This window comes from Cibotium barometz, chromosome 20, assembly GCF_041138505.1.
Source record: "Cibotium barometz isolate CiBa-2024 chromosome 20, ASM4113850v1, whole genome shotgun sequence".
NCBI classification, from domain to species: Eukaryota; Viridiplantae; Streptophyta; class Polypodiopsida; order Cyatheales; family Cibotiaceae; genus Cibotium; species Cibotium barometz.
In genome coordinates, this window is record NC_141065.1 from 52,754,379 (window position 1) to 52,769,885 (window position 15,507).

Below are 15,507 nucleotides of genomic sequence, written 5' to 3' on the forward strand. Positions count from 1 at the left end.
CCTGAGTTTGAATAGATGTCTTGATTGCCTTGTATTGTGGCCTGAGACCATGTAGACAGACTTCCACCTTATCATCATCATCTACTGAAACACCAATAGATGCAAGGGATTCCACAATACCCTTTATCTTCAATACATAGTCATTCATAGATATACTCCTTTTCTCCATAGTAGGAAGTTCACTCTTTAACTGTATCTTTCGTGCCTTGGTATTTGTTTCATAGAGTTTTACCAAGGTGTCCCACGCCTCCTTGGGGGACTTGGCATCCTATATATGCCCAATCATGGTGTCCTGTATACTAATAGAGAGCCAATACATAACTTTTTTGGCTCCTTGGTTCCAATCCTTGAACTCTTTCACATCTGCAGTAGTCAGATTGATCTCTAGTATCTCTGGTGCCTCTTCATGCTCACCTTCTATGTAGTCCCGATAACCCTTTCCCATCAAGAAATTCATCAACCTGAACCTCCAAGCATGGAAGTTGTTCTTATCAAGCTTCTCAGTAACAATCTGGTTTATGCTATCATTTGACATCTTGCCAAACACACAAATTTACTAGAAACAACACTCTGGTTTGTCCTACTGAAACTGCTGTATTTTCTACAGCGGTACTGTGTAGTACACTCAAATGTCACAACCAGTGACCTCAATGTGCATACATACACCCAATGGCAACTGTTAACCTCCTTGTTGCAGCACACACAATGTCTGCACAACAATCTGTCTTCTTGCAGTTCTTAAAACAGAGTTCTGCAGAGAATTGATGACTTACCCCCCAGTGCTCGAAATCGCTTGCTTTCTGAAAAACGGAGGTCGTAACGTGCCCGAAATGCGTTTTTGGCTTGGAAAAATGTTTTCCGATAGAACTGTATAGTTTCCCTATAGCTTTACTCCCGCGAAGAAAGCTCCTCAATCAGATCGTTTGCTGGTGCCTCCCGTAGAGCTCCCGACAAGGGTGTAGTCGCCAACAGGACCGTCATATGAGGTCCCAGGTTGCCCACTATTAGACCTTTGAGCCAAATCATATTGAACAAAGCAGTCAGCCATTTGGAAGGTCTTAAAGTGCTTGGGCACCTGTCATGTTTTTTCGGCTTTAGCACTTTCCTTGTCAATTAGCCTTTTGGCTTCTTTTTTTGCAAGAGTGCTAACTTTTTTTTGTGTGCCTTCCGTGTAGAGCGGAAAATAGTTTTAGAAGGGGACTGGTTCTAGTTGAATGGGTTTAACTTGTTGTGTGGGACAATAGTGTGGACCAAAAGAGAGTTGTTAACTCTTTTTGCCATATTTCATTGAAATGCTCATGTGCTTCCACATCACCCACATATTTCAACCAATGGGTTTCTGAGTTCTCTAGGAAGATGTACCACTTTGGCCCAGGGAATCCCTCAAGCTTATGAGTTTTATGGGGAACATGTACTCCTTGATGGGCTGAGCTTGAAAAACCTATTTAAGCTCTTGCGTGGCTATATTGGGCAGATATGCTAAACTAAGCATGTATAATGATATAAGCTCTTGCTCATCTACCATGGAAAAAATTATACCAATTTTTCTAGGCAAGATGTCCAGGGTAGTGAGGATATGAATCCACTTCTCAGAGTCTTCCAGCTCTAGAAGAGGTGCGCAATTCTCACTCTTCTTTTCATCTTCTAGTGTTTTATGGCATGTCTGGCATAGATGGACTTCAATAGTTCATGTAGTTGTGACCTCTACAAATGGTCTGCCACTCATGGGGTGTACCTTCCATATGCATAAATTGATCTTAAAGGTAAGATCTTTTCTCCAAATGTAGATGTGGTCAGTATCCCAATGATGGATCGTCTTGGATTCTCGCATAAAGGATCTCCAAGGATGCAATCATATGAAACTGGCTGATGTCCAACATTCAGCACCACAAAAGTGTGGCGATAGGTGGTTCCCAGAATCTTAATTTTAGAATCCCTTAGTAGACCAATGGGTCTAGCGGTGGCTCCATCAACGAGTTTAGCTCGTAATTGGGTGTTATCCAAGGCAGGTGTGCTCCTCATTTCTCTGAGAATTGTTTGGTAACAATGCTTACTCCAGCTCCTCCATCCAAGATCGCAGTAACTTGGTGGCCATCGAAGGTTATCAGCAAGGCCGCATTAAGTTCATCATCTTCAAAGTATTTTCCAAGCTTGTTCACTCAAATGGTAGGAGTCCCTTTTACCTTAAGAGGTATGTGGAATTCTTCTTCCTCAGATTCTTCAGAGCTGTTGGTCTCCATGGTTTTGTGCATGCCTGCTCTGAGATGTCGCTCCATCTAGTCTTTTAGGTTGTTCCGTAGGCTTGGGCTACCTTGGAGTAAGGTGCCAATAGGGATTTGGACTTGAGAAGAGAGGAAAGAAGAGACACCTACAATGTCTCTTGGAATAGAGGCTATCCTTTAAGGAAGGTCAGGTCTGCTTTGTCTTGAGCAATTTTTAGGTAATTGGGATGGGAACATGGATTTCTGCATAAGTTCCCCTATGATGTTCATCTCCCAAGTTTCGAAGATATTCCACCACCCTGTCTCTGGGAGGGGGGGGTATATTCTGCTTCTATTAACTCTTGTGGGAGTGGTTGGTCTAGAAGCTTGCGCGAGGATATACCTGAGCATCATGCACAAGTCTCTCGTTTGAGACTAACGGGCATGGTTCAAGGTAGGCGGTAGGAGGATCAGCTTCCAACTAAGCTTGGCACTCACAAACTAACCCTTGGGCAGCTAGGAGTCTTTCTTTTTCCTCAATAGGATTTGGATATTCCATAAGCTTTTTGGGTAGTTGACGGGTGTCAATGGGTTCTTTGGCTCGGGCATGGCAGCACGTAGCATATCTTCTTCTTCAGATGAAGAAATCGAAGGAGGAGTTGTTGTGTCTATAAGGTCCCTCTCAAGCCATGTATATGTCTCTTTTAATATAGATTTCAAGAAGAAAAGAGAGTGTACTTAGAGAAGAGTGAGACAATAAGGCTAGAAACATTAGGAAAGTGTTGGAATAAAAATATTAGCTCCAAAAATCCTAAAAGAAATAAGAAGACAAGAACAGTTCTATTAAGAGATAAGTATCTCCAAAAATAGAAATTTGAATTTAGATAATAAGAGGTCATATTTAGAGTACTTCTATATATTTAGAGTCCATGCATACTAAAAATGTGAAAAAGCAACACATTTCTAAAGATGACACGTTTGCGGCTATATACAGACGTCTTTGCCTATTCTACCCACGATGGCTTGTAGACTAGATGCCTTTCGATTGACTGGTTATACGACCATATTTTAAGTTTTTATCAGAGAGTTATGGCCAAAAAATATTGCTGATTTTGTCAGGGACTCTACACAAGAAAAACTGTACAAAGGCAGCAAGTAGCCTCAAGCCCTGCAAGAGAAGGCTATTTTGCCATAGACCTTCGAAAGAGAGAAAAGTCACAGTACGAGTAAGAGGAGATAAAGCTTGGGGATGATCGGATAATTTCAATCGTAAGAGAAGGTATTAGAAGACTCTATTCTCATATGTCAAGTTCAAGTTCTAAAGCTCTTGTTAACAAGCAAAGGCAACGATAAACGATAAATTTTTATAAGGTATATACATATTATGTTTTTTAATTATATATCATTCTTAGGGGTTGAGGTATAGCCCTGGCTTCTCTATTAATTGTTAATAGTAATCTATTTGATTGGTTTACTAGTTAAAGTTTGTATTCTTTTAAACAACAGCATATGCCTTAATAAAGAATGTCTTATCACAATCTCAAGTTGAAATGCTAAAATCTTTGTGAAAAGGATTGTTTTCTCAAGAAGGTAACATGGGTTCTAGTCCTATGGTTTAGTGGAGTAAATGGATTGTTATCTTGGTTAAATTAAGGTACAGGTACAACTCTCCCTGCCTTGACACTGCCTCGTTCTTGTGCTTGTATAGCTGGACGGCGGAGATGTTAGTAAGGCCTGGAGTTGGCCCATGGTATCCCTCATACCATTGGGAGAATGAGGTTCGCCGATTGAGGCGGCGAGTGATTATGATGCTGCCTAGTTCTGAGGGCCTAGGCTAGTGCATTGAATTAGCCCACCCCAGTGTGCGTAGACATCCCTCTGAGGGGTGGGAGGATCGAGCGACGGATCCTCAGAGGGCGACAGGCCGGCTTGAGTCCTCGCAAGCGGTCGACAATGAGGTGTATGGTCCCGTAGGGTTTTGCCCAGCATGTAGAGACTGGAAGGCCGAATTCTAGATCATCGGTAGTATAAAGGAAAAGAATAAGAGAGCCGGTTTGGCTTGTATGGAATTGATTCATGTATAAACTTTTTTTATAAATCTTGTCTTTAGCATTATTGTACTGTGGAAAAAGGCTATTTTAACAAACCTTGCGAAAAGGGCCTTAATTAAGGAACATGTTTATTTATGTCAAACAGTGTGGTAGGATTAATTAGAAAACAAATTGACGCGTGAGTAGGGTGGAAAGTGGGAGGATGAAATGCCTCAATGGCACCATCCTACGGATGGGTGGATCCGATTAGTCGGCTTTCCAACATATTAAGCGGTTGTGCCTTGCATGGATGAGGAAAGCATGCCGCTTGACGGGTTGGTCTATGAAGGAGAGGGCAGAAATACTTCCACTATATGGAAATGAGACTTGGGATTTAGCGCAATTGCCTGAAGGCAAGAAAGCCATTGGATGCCAGTGGGTGTACAAAGTAAAACATAACAGTGATGGAAGCATAAGCAAGTAGTGCAATGCTAGATTGGTAGCCAAACAATATGCGCAGACATATGGCATTGATTATGAGGAAACTTTCAGCCTAGTTGCCAAGATGGCAACAGTGAGAGTTGTGATAGCAGTGGCTGCGTCAAAGCAATGTACAAAGTAAAACATAACAGTGATGGAAGCATAAGCAGGTAGTACAAGGCTAGATTGGTAGCCAAAGGATATGGAAGCATAAGCAGGTAGTACAAGGCTAGATTGGTAGCCAAAGGATATGCGCAGACATATGGCATTGATTATGAGGAAACTTTCAGCCTAGTTGCCAAGATGGCAACAGTGAGAGTTGTGATAGCAGTGGCTGCGTCAAAGCAATGGTCTTTACATCAGTAGATGGATGTAAAGAATGCATTCTTGCATGGGGATTTGTAGGAAGAGGTGTATATGTTGCAGCCACTGGTTATGAGGATTTGAGTCACCCCGAGCATGTTTGCAGGTTGAAGAAAGCCTTGTATGGCTTAAAACAAGCACCAAGAGCATGGTCTAACAAGATTTCTGAATATCTTGTCACTATTGGCTTTCATGTAGCCAATGCAGATTTCTAAATATCTTGTCACTATTGGCTTTCATGTAGCCAATGCAGATTTCTCGCTGTATGTGAGACACAGTGATAAAGGGGTTGTGCTTGTTGTCATCTATGTCCTGATCTCATTACGGGGGACCATGATGTAGAGATCTTTGATGTAAAGATCTTGCTTAGACAAAAGTTTGAGATGAAGGATCTGGGGGAGCTCAGATATTTCTTGGGCATTGAGGTGATTAGGTCACCACATGGTACTGGATTACTGCAGAGACAGTATGGCTTGGACATGTCCAAGTATGGTATGACAGGCTATAAGCCTATCTCAGTGCCATTGGATCAGAATGGCAAGTTGAGTGCAGATTCACGAGAGATTTTGGAGGATCCTACTATGTATAGGTGCATAGTCGGAAGCTTGATCTACATGACGATCACCAGGCCAAATTTGAGCTATGTTGTTGGGTTAGTGAGTCAGTTTATGCAGGTTCCTCAAAAGCTGCATTTGGATGCATTGAGACGCATACTGAGGTATGTGAGGTCTACTTTGCATTGTGGACTATTTTATAAAACTGGGACAGAGATATGTGTACATGGGTACACAGATGGTGATTGGGCTCGTAGTATCTCACATAGGAGATCTACTAGTGGCTTCATGTTTTCTTTGGGGAGTGCTTGTGACTTGGAGCATCAGCCTACGGTTACTCTATCCAGTACTACAGAGGCCGAGTACAGAGGTGCTGCTATGGCAGCATGTGAGGTAGCTTGGTTGAGAAAGCTACTTGCAAATTTGGGTCTATCAGTGGTGGATAGACAAGTTGTCATTTTCTGTGACAACATTAGCAGTATTATACAGTTGGTCAGGAACCTAGTTTTTCATGCTCGCACGAAGTATATAGAGGTCCACTACCATTTTGTCAGAGAGAAGGTTTTGGCAGGAGATGTTGATCTTGTTTATGTCAGCACACAGGATCAGGTGGCTGACATCTTCACCAAAGCATTGGGTAGTACAAAGAAGCTCCGTAGATTCAGGGCTTCGCTTGGTGTACATGAGATGGAGTTGAGCTCGAGGGGGAGTGTTGAGATATCGAGCTCATCTAGTGAGGCGGTGGACACTGATGACCTGCCTGGGAGATAGGCCCCACACTTACACCACTGGCATGGTTGGTGAGATAATGGGTGATATGCGGCCAGTGGGATGATAGGCTGTGTGACAGCCATTCTAGAGACTAGCATAGTTATAGCACCAGCTCATTTAGTTGGGTTCACACTATAGAGAACCATAGTATGTATTTGGTTGAGTACCTTTTCATATTATGTACTCTTATCTTTGTATATGGTGTGTTGAGTGAAGAAGAAGAAGATTTTCAGCCTCTCACCTTGTGTGTTCTCTGTTAGGGTTTTGTGAGTGTGTGTGTGTGCTTGTTGTAAGAGCTCAAGCTCTCTTCCCCCCTGCATCTTTTCACACCCTTGGGCTTGTACATTAATGTAGGATATATCCCTTTGCTCATGTTGCTTCATGCTATGCTTTTCACTCTCTTGGCTACTCAACTCACTCCCTACCTTTTCCTTATTCTCTTTAGCACCACATTTCTCAACACCCCCCCCCCTTGGTGCCAAATCTTTGGGCTACTCAAGGCAGTTGGATGCGAGGTTTTACAACATATTTTTACCCTCCCCTTGATGGTGACTTGACCTATCTTTGAGGCCTAGAGGTCATCTCTAAGAGTGAGGTCCCCCCCTTGATAGCGAGTTAACCTATCTTTGAGGCCTACAGGTCTCTTCTAAGAGTAGGGTTATGACAATCATTACCCCCCCTGGGTGCTCGGCTGGCTACTCTCAGGTGTGGTTAGGTAAATATACATAACAAATTAATTTTTGCCTATGCATTTGGTGACCTTTACAACATATGATTTAGGTTAGAGTAGTGGTTGGTAGCTTGATGTTGCTTAGTGCTACTATTGGTGCGAGATCTCCTTGCTTTTGCTGGATAAAGATCCCTTGTTGCTTCCTTTGTTCTTCATGTCGATGACGTGTCCTTTTTCTTCTTTTCATTGTTGGATGCTATTTGGCACTTGGTCTTTGCTCTTTGTCTTGACTCTTCACCCTTTGATAGCTCCTCTAGTGTGGACGTGGTTCATCTTGTTTCCACTTGATGCTTCCTTTTATGCTTTTAGTGTGGATGCCATGATGTGCGCTATGGTCATCTCATGCACTTGTGCTTTGAGCATGCTCATGATAGTGTTTAATGCACCTTTTCTTTGCGTTTTATTCTTATGCACATATATTTTTCCATGATGATTTTCCCAAAGATTTAACCCTTCTTCAAATGACGCTTTGAAATGTAAAATGTTTGCCACTTAAGAAGGTCTTACCAATGAGCTTGCGTTTTGCTTCATTGGCAGTGTCTAATCTTGTACAAGATTGGCGATGTGCTCTAGGTTTTCTTGTAAGGATGATTTCAAGCTTATGAAAAATGACTAAAATGCAAACTATATGCTAGAAATGCAGCTAGAAATGCACTAAATGCCATAAAAAGTACTCAAATTGAGCAATGAAAATGGGTGCGATAGATTTTGATGCAAGAAATAACTTCCAATAGTAAATTGATGCTCCAATTATCCAATTTTAACATTAAGCCCAATTTTTGCTAATGTTGTACTAATGATAGTGATTAGTGCTTAAACATTATAATTAGTAGGATTGATTATTGGAGGCTTCAATTGAGCTTGTGGAGTTAAGCATTGAAGGGGATTTTCTTATGAGAGTGTTTCCCTTCATGACTAGATAAGGCACACTCAAAATATCAAGCTCAATCCATGCAGAAAGGCACAAATCGTCAAAAAAAGATCAAATGGTTTTTTCCTCCTCTCGGGTCATGTAGTGGACTATTTGGGTTAGGATTTGAACTCTGGACTCCTCTTATGGTTGCTAAAAATCTCCTAAAGGGGATTTCCCTAATTCAAAGAACAAGCAGCTAATGGCGCAAATGTCAAAAGAAAAACGGTGATTGCGGGCGATTTACGAGATGAAAGTGATTGATTGCACCAGTGAGAATGGACACCTTGAGGAGGAGAGGTGTCTTAAATGGTTTTGCAAATTCTTGAGAGATTAAGGAAAAAATTAGCAAGTCAATGTTGGCCACAAAGAGGAGAAATTTGATAAGATGAAGATTAGTGAGTGATTAGATCATTAATGAAGTAATTGTACTAATGTGAGTTAAGATTAGTGATGTGGGGATAGGAAAGGATCTGATACCATGTTGAAATCCATGGATATCATGTGCATAAGCAAGGTGATTCAATACTAATCCTACACTAAATTAATGTAATTAGTTTAGTTTAGGCTCTGATACCATGTTAAAATCCATGGATATCATGTGCATAAGCAAGGTGATTCAATACTAATCCTACACTAAACTAATGTAATTAGAGTGAATTAATCTAAGGTGGGTGTAATCTAAGTTTACTCGTGATGATAAGTATATGCAATAGACTCAAACACAATTAGGTTACAAGATTAAGACTTGTACTCATAACTTAGAGGCTTGATATGTGTGCAAGTGATATTATTTCATTGCTTGAAATGGCCCCCTTTTATTTGAGAAGGTACACCCTTGGGCTTGTACATCAATGTGGGAGATATCCCTTTGCTCAAGTGGCTCATGCTATGCTTTGCATTTTCTTGGCTACTCAACTCGCTCCCTACCTTTTCCTTGTGCTGTTTGGCACCACATTTCTCAACGAGTGGAGAGTAGGTCACCACCAAGACTAGTGTCCCCTTCTTTCTAGTCAGAAAGAACATATGATATGGAAAGCAAATATCTCAATGGATGTGGTTTTGTAATCATGATATAGAGCATACATGGGGTGTGGACAAACTTTCAAGCATCCACCAAAGTTGCCATCCAAATGGCTTGTTGATCTTGGTACTAATGTTATAAAAGAGGAGTTAGAAAGTCTTAATCAAGCATGGTTCAACTTGAAAACTGCATCATTATCACCATTTTCTTTGGAAATAAAACGACAAAGTGTCATGCAAGCAAGACATAGTGACCATTCCCTTCCATCTTCTAGTAGAGCAAGAGAAGCAAAAAGTGGAGGCATAGGATATCAAAAGAAGCTGAGAAAAGGTTTGTTGTAGCCCCGTCAATACTATGAATGCAACACTAGTGGAAGAGAAAACATTATTAGCAAGGATTCATGTGATTTTTTTCTTGATAACAAAGAATTGCTATAATGTGCACATTAAGGTTGAACCTTACTGAACGTGTCAATATTTTCAAAGGAGAGAGGTGGAGAACAAACCATTTCTTGCATGCAAGTAAATGTACTATGTTTACATTTATTCATCCAACTCTCTCCATTAGGGATGTCATCTTCATACTATGAATGCAACACTAGTGGAAGAGAAAACATTATTAGCAAGGATTCATGTGATTTTTTTCTTGATAACAAAGAATTGCTATGATGTGCACATTAAGGTTGAACCTTACTGAACGTGTCAATATTTTCAAAGGAGAGAGGTGGAGAACAAACCATTTCTTGCATGCAAGTATATGTACTATGTTTACATTTATTCATCCAACTCTCTCCGTTAGGGATGTTATCTTCATGCTTGATCAACCTTGTCTTATCAAACCAGCATCAATCCCATAAGCTAGCTAATTCACAAGGAACTATTTGGCATTTTATTATGCCCTAAACATATTTATTTATTCCTCGATAATATGTATTGTGTCATGACAAGCAGTGCTCACATAACTTGGTTTGTAGTGTAAATTTCCTAACTGCAATTTCAAATTCACGATTATAGTTTTGCATTGCCCTTGTTTTCCCGATCAATTTTTGGGGTATTTTAGCTATACATCCTAGCATATGTACAATTTTGAGGGCTAAATCCTAGTTTATTCATAACATTGTCTTCATTTTACATGGTTGAAAAAAACATTTTTTTCGAGCACTGATGAAGTTTAACATTGTTTGTGACTTGACAATTTTAACCATTCTTATTTCTGAGTGACGAGTTTTAACCATTATTTGTGAAGTGACAAATTACACTTATTTCTAACATGATGAGTTCTAGCCATTATTTGTGAAGTGACAAGTTTTGTGTGGTGAGTTGTAAACATTTAGTATTGATGGTTATCTATTAATGTGATGGCATGTACACAAGGAAATTTTGTACTTCAAACATTTAGTGGTGTTTGTCACCTCCTGTGGTTGGGTGATCATATGTGAAGTGAAGACACATTATTGAAAAAGCATGCAATTTTTCCATATTGGGACTAAAAGATCAAAATTAAAAACTCACATTTTTATAATCCCCAAACCACAATCATTGCACATTTGTGTGGAGACCCCATACCATACCACAGGTGTCACAACTTTTCACTGGGATACCTTTTTCCATGACCTAAAGACCAAATATCCCCTTCCCAGTATTTGACCAACCTAGCAGATGATTTCTATGGACTCAAACAGAACGGGTCACCCGTGCTTCAATTTTTTGGCAAGGTTATCACTTTAGCATGGCAATTAGGGTTATCTAAGCGGGCCAAGATGGATCAATTCATTCGTGGATTCGATCCTAACATCCGGTACACATTTTGCTACTTTGAACCCCTCACATATGACCGAGCTTTGACTCTCGCTCAAAATGAAGAAATGAGAATGAACAGAGGCAAAACCCAACTGGGGAAGGGAACTCCGTCTTCCAAAGACGCTAAGATAGATAATAGTTCTAGCTGTAGTTCAAGGGGTAAGGAATCCAAGCCTAAGAAAACCCTCAAGGAAAAGGCTAAAGCAGGCATCACTGGAGGATATCTTCCTCCAAAGGATCAAAGGAAGTACTAGTAGTCAGAAAATCGATGTTTTTATTGTCATACCATTAGGCATGGTAAGAAGGATTGTTAGAAATGGCAAGCGGAGCAAGCCTCCAAAGATCCTTCTGCCAACAGTTTCCATAGTATCTCTTGCTCCTCTAGCACCGCTTGCGCCAATGCGGTTCAACTCTTACCTTCTATGCATCCCATGCCATCCATGGTGTTTGATGCTAAGCAGGAGGGTGAGGCTACAACCACACAAAAAAGCCTAATCCGAGCTTATGGGTCTGCCAAGTTTGTAGTCTTCTTTGACATGTGCATTTCTAAGGAAGCCATATCTCCCCAATTGGCTTCTACCAAAAGGAGTTGTACATTAGGGCCCTATCATTTGGAAGTAGATGGTTTTACACTTGGTCTCTGAACCCACATCCCTCAAAAGGCACAACATTTTCCTTTTCAAGTTCAAAAGGCCTCATTCTAGCGAGATTTCATTGACTTGCCTCTTTTGGGGTGTGACATGATCTTAGGAATCCAGTGGTTTTGCCAGTATGAAACCATTCCCAATTGGGGGTAGGACACTTTTACTATTTGTAAAGGTTTGCCTAAGCCTATCATGATTTGCGACGGGGATATAAGCATTCTTGGCATTCCTATGATTTCTCATCTCCAGCCCGACGAGCTACCCGCAAGGAAGCAAGAGGAGCAGTGATTTATGTTCGTGCTCAGACAGCGCTTGTATCTCATCGATAATAGTTGTCTCATCTTCTTCTTTAATCCCTCAGTTTGGAAAATCCCGTTTCTCGACATCAAGACATTCTGCTTAGGGGCATCCTCCCACCCAGCCTCCCCCCCTCTCGTCCTAAGGATCATCATATCGATTTGTTCCCTGGGATAGAACCTCCTAGCAAGTTTCCCTATCGTCTTTCAAAGACTTTCAAGGGCAAGCTAGAAAAGCAATTAGTACTCAAACATTTGAAACCTCTTCTTTATGGACGAGTTTTCATAGTCAACACAGACCACCAAGCACTTAAGTGGTTCCCAAGAATGCCAAGTGCCTAGTGGAATGATCGGTAGGCTAGAAGGAGTCCGAATGATCAAGTACATCCCTAGTCAGCATAACCTAGTGCAGATGCTCTTAGTAGAAAGACAAGCATCTAGGCCATGGAGGAGTCTACCATTCTCAAGTTAAACACTTGGATAGCATGAACGATCAGTATGTCGATTTCGCAAAGTTTGGTACTCAATATAGTTTGGCCCTCAATTATGAGCCTGGCCAAATAGGCAAATAAGTCTAGACGAGATGTCCACTTCAAGGAAGGGGATAGGGTCTATTTGCATATCATGAAATAGAGATGGAAACAAGTGGGCAAACGTTGTCCCAAGATTTCTTTCTATAGTTTTGGACCTTTTCCTATAGTTAAGAAGTTAAGTGATGTCTCTATAAAGTTGCAGTTGCCTAATAGTTGGATGATGCATGAAGTTTTCCATGTTTCTTTGCTAAAGCCATTTGTTGGACTAGAGCCATTTGTTGGACTAGAAGTTTTTGATGTTTCAAATGAACAGTAGCCAGATGTGGTTAACAAAGAAGAAGTCATTGAGCCTGAGAAAATCCTTCTTCATCATTGGAAGCATGGTTCCAATCGAATGTAGAGCTAGTAGAAGCCTTACTGCTTGCATCAAATCATGGTCTGCATTTGCATAGCATTCATCCCCATGTGCATGTAAACTATTGCAAAAGCCTTAAAAATTTATTCAACACTTTTACCATATTTATTAGCATTATTTTAGCATTTTTATCATATTATTTCAACATGTATCTCATGAGCAAGTCATGTAGCATTTAATGCTACAGTCGACCAGCTCTATAGCTAGCCAACTAGCCACCCATGCTTATATAAATAGCAATCGCTTGCATCTCATCATTCATCTCAGCATTCAAGCATAAGCGATTCAGCATTCATCCTCTTGGATCATCATTGCTTGGAGCATAGAAGCATACATCAACATAAAACGTAGCCTCATCAGCAAAGGGAAGAATCGCTTCAACACCCTTGTGTTTCCTAGCCCTACAGCAGATTTCAACATTCATACACTTCATCGTTTGCTTCATCGTTCTGGGTGAAGGTAAACGCAGCATGTACGCTCATTCATATTGCATATTCACAGCCTAGAATAGTCCCAAAGCATCCCATCTCTCAGCCACAGTTTGTAGCCTTCTTTTACAGCCGCTTGGAAGAGTGGATTGGCCTTGAGATTGGACATCATTAGTGCTTCTACAACCATGTATAGTTCAACCCGACTCTTCTGAAGGTCTTGTGTTTGTCTTATCTGCAGTCCCAAGTCAATCATTCACTTCAAAGTAATAAAGCAAGTACTCCTAGAAATAGGAGAGGGGCCTTCAGTGGGTAATTTGGAACCCAATAAGGTGTACAAAGCTCTCTCTCTCTCTCTCTCTCTCTCTTATCTCTTAAAGTGTGAAGTTATAAAGTGGATTGCTAAAGACTCACGAAACTCAGGATAAATAAGGTGGTGTGAGACTTTGTGTGAGAGGATTCTACATCCACACATAATTCCGCTGCATGTTACAGTACTTCTCAGAAGCGCTAGTAACCATCTGGCTGAACATAGATCACTGCACACTGTGCACCTTTTTGAATCTCTCTCTCATTTAGCCTGGATATGTCTAATGACCAGCAAGTTAGGTATCCTCTATTCACAATTAATGATCACGAAAACCTTGGACACATTTCGAGTAATCCAGAACGTGTGCTGCCCCTCCCAGTCAATGTCGGGGATAAACTTGTGAAACCACTGGATCCCTAAGATAATGTCTGCACCTGGCGTCAAGCTGTTGCCCAACTTGATGCTTCTACTTGCCGACTATCTGGGCTGCTAAAGGTCTGGGCCTAGCTACCCTGGAATTGGCCCGACTATGGCCTAAGCTTCCCTTGGGTTGGCTGCCTTAGTGGCCATGCCTTCTAGGCCTAGCAAACTTGATGCCAAGCCCTTCTGGGAGTTGTTGTGCTTGGCTATGGAGCCTCCTTGTGTCAAGGGTGGCCCACAAAAGCTATCCTCCTTGTAGGCAAGGTCCTTTTTGGGGATGGTCCACAAGGTTCTCCTTTTGCCTACCTACCCACATACCAAAGTATGTATGCTAGAAGACTTCTAAACCTATGATTGGTATTCCAAGTAGAGCCCGATACACCTCTATATTGTTCCAAAGGGTGACTCAGTGTACAGACTGGCACTACTCCATGTGCGGGCCACGCACACATGAACAAGACCATGTACACAACTTGTACACATGACCTTGGACGCTTAAAGTGAAACCTTGGCTAACTCGTCTCGAACTAGGGCTCACAAGGGACCAGTTACCACTTCAGGTCTTGCACCTGCTATACAGATATGTCCAAGTGGCATCCAAGTGTGGGATGCACGTAACATTTACTCATATTATAATTTTCATCATTTGGCATTGTAATAAGCAATCTTCAGATACTCACACCTTGCACTTTGTAATAACATGAGAAGCCCCCACTGGAAAAGATGAAGTATTGTAAAAGCCTTATATTGGTTCTTCATTGACAATGTCCACATGCTATACAATGGACATTTTTACTTACACTGTATTCCCATCTTAAAAGCGCTCTTAAGTCTTGTACATTAAGGACATAGCATGAGAAAGTCGTGTGAGCATGTTCTCTTGTAACTCTAATCTAGCATGTATGGAAGTGATGGGGAATCAAAATTAGGGTAATAGACTCGTCTTCTTTTGCATCTCCTGCTCCTCGCTTCCCTCTTTCTTGAAAGGTTAGGCGTTGTATTGTTATCAGCCTACGCCACTCTGGGTATAAGTTGTACCAGCTATCGGAGGAGGATTCACCTCAATGTAATGACAAGTGCAAGAGAATCGCAGCATGGAGCAGCTCTCTACACGCGAGAGTGAAGTGCGGCATCAAGCAACTCTGCACGGCAAGCGGTTGCACCACAACCGTACGTCAAGCGCACGAGAGAATCACGCATGCAAGATATTTACAATAGTAGAATTCGCAACTTTCCTAACGTAGAGTTGTATACATCAAAGGAAATTGTTACGCTTACGAGCCAAAAAGATACGTTTGTCCACGTTAAAAAAACAAGCTTTCGGTGTATCCTACTTTAGCCCCTCTCTACCCTATGAAAGAGTAAGGATCAGCTGCATTAAACCACAAAATATCAAGGGTGTAAAAGGTATTCGTATAGAACGGCGTACAGAGACAGAATAAGCTCTCCACGACTGACGTAACGTGTAGACATCAGAAAGTAATAGGGTTTTTGAAGGCTCTTGCCAAGGTTTCCCATATCATAACCAAATGCACACATTGGCAGCCCTAATCCATGGAACTGCCATATCCAAGTTGAATAAAACACAATTGACACGCC